This window comes from Canis lupus, chromosome 13 (assembly GCF_011100685.1).
Source record: "Canis lupus familiaris isolate Mischka breed German Shepherd chromosome 13, alternate assembly UU_Cfam_GSD_1.0, whole genome shotgun sequence".
Classification (NCBI taxonomy): domain Eukaryota; kingdom Metazoa; phylum Chordata; class Mammalia; order Carnivora; family Canidae; genus Canis; species Canis lupus.
In genome coordinates, this window is record NC_049234.1 from 37,040,114 (window position 1) to 37,044,899 (window position 4,786).

At 66.1% G+C, this 4,786-nt stretch overlaps 1 long non-coding RNA gene across 1 annotated transcript; it reads left to right on the plus strand.

The window, feature by feature from the left end:
- The first annotated feature begins 512 nt into the window (after positions 1 to 512).
- Positions 513 to 4,172, plus strand: LOC111098458. Its single transcript, XR_005368340.1, has 3 exons — positions 513 to 1,521; positions 2,421 to 2,566; positions 4,072 to 4,172. It is a non-coding gene; the product is annotated as an uncharacterized LOC111098458 (long non-coding RNA).
- Positions 4,173 to 4,786: the final 614 nt, after the last annotated feature.

Here is a 4,786-nt window from a genome sequence, read left to right on the forward strand (position 1 = left end):
GGGTCCCTGATCAGGAGTCGGCGGGGCTGGGTCCTTCTGGGGCCTCTAGCGTCACTGTGGGGGGGACCCTCCCCGGCTCCCGCCGCACCTGTGGCCTTGCAGAAGCCTCCCCATCTCGGGGCTCCTACAGCGTCCTCCCTGGGAGCACAGCTACACAGTGTGCCTTTTATTTCTTTAAAAGATTTTATTTATTTATTCGAGAGAGAGTGAGAGAGAGCAGAAGAGAAGTGAGGTGAGGGCCAGAGGGAGAAGCAGGCTCCCCGAGGAACAGGGAGCCCGACACGGGGCGCGATCCCAGGACCCTGAGATCATGACCTGAGCCGAGGGCAGACACTTCACAGACGGAGCCCCTCAGGCCCCCCCAAGTGTCCCCTCTAATAAAGCCCCCTGTCCCTCTGGGATTGGGGACCCCTGCTCCAATGTGACCTCATAACTGATTACTCATCTGTGAGGACCCTGTTAGGACCCCAACATGAATGTGGGGGGATGCAGTTCAGTCCCGGACACCCCCGTGGGCAGAGGCCCCTGGGGACCAGCAGAGACAGTGGGAAGCAGCCCCCGCGGATGCAGAGGTCACCAGGCGCGGGAGGCCGGCTGGGCCAGGCTGGAGGCTGGGTGCTGCACCCCCTCTGCCCCCCGCAGGGGCACGTGAAGAGGTTCAACACCACCCGCATGCCGCGGGCAGTGGTCCCCGTGGGGCTGCTCATGCATTTGTCTTAACGTTTTGTGCAGTGACTGGAAGGGTAGACGCTTGGAACAGAGCGAGATCCCTGACGCGGCCAGCTCCAAAATGCATCCGGGTAGTGACCCGGTCCCCAAGTTGGGGCAGTGCCATGGGGACAGGGGACAGGCAGGCAGAGGTAGGAGTGCAGTCAGGGAGTGGCTCTGGGCCTGGTGACCACACACGGGGGTCCCCAGTTTGCTCTCCATTGACCACGGAGCCTCATCCCCTCTTTACAAACAGACTCTGAGAGGCTGAGGGCCCCCCAAGGTCACCCAGCAGCTGGAGGGCGGCCACCCACTCCAGGCTGCGCCCAGCCCCCTCCCCATCGCTCACCGGCGCCCTTGCCCAGCAAGGACGGCACTGCCCTCCCCGAAGTGGCCCAGGCTCTGGTGTCATCTGTAAATCGGGGTCACAGCCTTCTCCTCGCTGGCTGGAGGGATGCCACGAATGCCCTGCCCCGCACGTCACTGGGCGAGAGCCTCAGGCTGGGACGACCAGCTCCCCCCGCCCCGCGGCTTCCAGAACCGTGGGCCCTGGTATCTGTGGAGAAGCCTGGGAAGAGGCTTCAGTCCAGGAGCATTAATGGAGCTCCAGCTGCATACGGGAACCTCCCCAGCCAGCCCTCAGGCCGCAGACGGACTGGAAGGGCTCCCCGCTGCCGTGCTGTGATCACCTATCCTGCCTGCCCTCTCCTGTGGCCTTAGACCAGGCCCCTAGGCGTGTCAGGTGGGGATGACTGTCAGGGCCGCCCCATGGGATGTAAGGACTCACAAGGTCACACACGCCAAGCTGAGCTGGTGAGTATCGACGCTGACTGTCTATGTCCTGCTCCCAGCCTCTGCGCCTAGGGACTCAGGACCCGGGGTTTTCTCTGGCTGGTCTCAGTGCCGGGGTCCTGGGCAGGATCGGGGCACTGACCACCCCACCAACCCCAAACAGTGAGTGCGGGGGTGTCCTGCAGGATGGAGAAGGGGAGTGCAGTGCCCCGAGGCTGGACAGCACAGCCCAGAGTGGAGTGACGGGACCCACTCGGAGGGGTCAGCGAGGGCAGGGACAGGCCGGGGCGACCGTTGGGGCCGAGCCAGGTGGGGCCAGCTGCCTCAGTCGGACCTCACTCCCGGTTCCGGAGCTCAGAGGGGCAGCCTGGCTGGTCGCCGGCCACCAGGGGGGACCCAGCAGACACCACAGGCGCAGCCCGTCCACCAACCCTCGGTCCCCGCGACACGAGGCACAGGCTCCATCTCGTCTGCCTTTGCCTCTAGAGCCCGGGACAGGCCTTGGCTGTGCCCCTCATTACAAGTGTCCTGAAACACCGCCAGAAACACAACCTTTGAGACTTGCCCCTCATTTAAATTCTTCCTTGACATTTGCTCGACAGTGAACAGAACAAAGCACCAGGGAGGAGCCGACCCGTGCTGCATGCAGGCTCCTGGTTTGGCAGGAGCAGGGGGAGGCGGCGAGAGGGGCCGGCCCACCAGGGGCAGGAGAGGGGCTCCCGGGGACAGGGACGGGACAGGGACACGACGGGCAGGCCGGGGCGGCCCCGGGGGCGCCAGGCGGGGGCTCCCTCAGCCCCCCAGCCCGGGAGGTGGACGAGTCAGCCCCACTCGGCCAGGGGAGCAGCTCACAGGGGCTGGGGGGCCAAGCATGCAGCTGAGGAACACTCCGGGTCCTGAACTGAAGCCCACTCTTGCAGGGCCTGCTGTCGCAACAGGAGCACCGTGTCCCATTCAAACAAGCAGAATGGCATCAGCCCACCCGACCCAGCGGCCGCCCCAGAGCACAGACACCAGCTCCCCCGCCGCTTCCCTGGGATGCTGGGCTCTCTGCCCCGGGTGTGAGGTGAGGCGGGACCCCAAGACCTCACCGGCCACCGGCTCACCCTGCCGTGCGGCCCCCGCCCCCCGCAGGGCTTCGGGAACCCCCTCCCACAAACAGCCGTGTCTAACGTGATGCTTTGGGCACCAGACAGATGCCCAGGGAGGGGTCCTCAGTCCCGTGATGGTGACATGGCATCTTTTCTGAGCATCGCAGCTGCTGTGAGTCTGCAGAAGCGGGGCTTCTCCCAGGGTCATGGTCCCGGGAAGAGGAGGACGCAGCCCACCTCCCGTGGGAGCGCCGGGGCTTGGGCAGCTGCGTGGTCCTGGGGCTCTTGGCCTGGGTTTCGGGGAGCAGGGGTAGGTTCCCCTGAGCACCTGCACAGGTGTCAGGGCCTGAGGCCAGCCACAGCCCGGAGCCTGGGCACTGCAGGAAGATCGCAGGGACCGTCCCATGAGCGAGCAGGGACCCCTTTCAGACGCCGGCACTGCATTTGGTTAGAGTTCCCGGGACCTGGGGCCTCAGGTGGATCCCAGGGACCCCCCCGTCCCCCGAGCCACTGACTTGGGTCCCGGCACGTGACTGCCCTGCCATCGTCCTGCGCCCCCAGGTCCAGCCGGACCCACCTGTGCTCTGAGCAGTAATGGAGGCTCTAGGTCCTCGCTGACCCGCATCCCCCGGGGAGCATCCTCGAACTCCCCAAGCCACCACCCATTACTGTCCCAACTGCTTCCCAGGAGAGTGACTCTGGGGAGAAGCAGGGAGGGGCCTTCAGCTGGCAGCACTCAGCAAGAAAGGGGCTGTGCCCCTCATTCCACAGCCCGGTGTCCCCTACCTGTGAAAGCGCCAGAGCCCAGCGTGTGGCAGGACAGCAGGGGGCCAGGAGAGGGGCCCAGGCTGGCTCGTAGGGCTTCCCACGGCTCTGCCGGGACCTGGGGGGCCGCTGGAGAGCTTTGGATGGACGTGAGCTGATGGAGGTGCTGACCAGACCCCGCGGGGCTCTGATGGCAACGGACTGAGTGGGGAGCAGGGGTGCCAGGAGGCTACGCAGGTGCTGATGGCCGTGTGCACAGCGTGGACGGGGCAGGGGAGGAGGGGCTGCCTCTGGGTCTCCTGTGAAGACACAACCCAACCCACAGGCTCTGCAAACAGACCCAGTGCAGGGGGAGTCCGGGCAGGCTCCTGAGTCCCTGGCAGGACAGTCCTGGAGGGAGGCCTGGCTGGAAGTGGGGCGGAGCAGAGGGCGGCACGCGGGGCCGCAGGAGCAGGGAGCCAGTGCTGCTGAGGGGCCAGGCCTCTGGTCACAGCGGACCCCGGGGCGACCACCCTGCAGGGCTGGGGCAGCAGCTCAGGACGCGGGCCGAAGGCCGGAGCCGGACCCCGAGCCTGGGCAGGCCGCCAGCCGCCGTCAGAGCCGGGCCCGGGGCGCGCGGAGGCCGGGCGGGTCCTTCCCGGGATGCTGGTTCCCGGGCCCGCTGAGCACGCCGAGTGCTTACTTGTTGTGTTTCCTTCTTTCAATACAATTATAGATTAATTAGTCCTCGCCAGGCGATATCTGACCTACATCGGCGCCTCTGTAAGACGCAGAGCCAGAAGAAAGCAGCACCCGGCTATATAAAGACAAGCAATCTATTTTAAAAGAGGTCTGTGTGCGGAGAGTCAGCTGCTCGCGTCCTCGTTATATAAGGCTTATTTAAAGGCGGCGCACACTCTGGCTGCGCGCAATTCACGGCTCGGTAGCTCTGAGCGTGGGGTTAATCGCCCGACTGAGCCTGGACGCGGCGGCCGGGCTCCGACAGCAGCGCGGCCCCCTGGGTGCTCGGGCCCACGCCCGCCGCGCCGCCGCGTCACGCTCGCCTCCTCTGCCTCGCCTCCCCGTCCAAGCACCGTGTTTAATTGTGGGATCCCCTAGGCCAGGGGCCACCTCTCCTTCGTGCCGTGTCCCCTAATGCCAGGGAGACCCCGCCCGGGCCATGGGAGGCATCACCGTTGAGAGCCCAGTTGCGCTGCGGGCAGGGCTCCTCTCGCTCCTGCCCTCCTGCCGGGCGCCCGGCAAGGTCAGAAACCGGTGCCCAGTTTCGGAGTCACCGGGCTGCCCTGCAGGCAGGTTCCCCTGCCGTGGTGGGTCCCCTACAGGAGCCCCCGGCACCCCACCTCCTGGGACCTGTGCCCCCGTGTCGCTCCCTCCCCTCTCTGTGGCCCGACTGCATGACTCATGACTCGATTCGAGGGAATGGGGTGGGT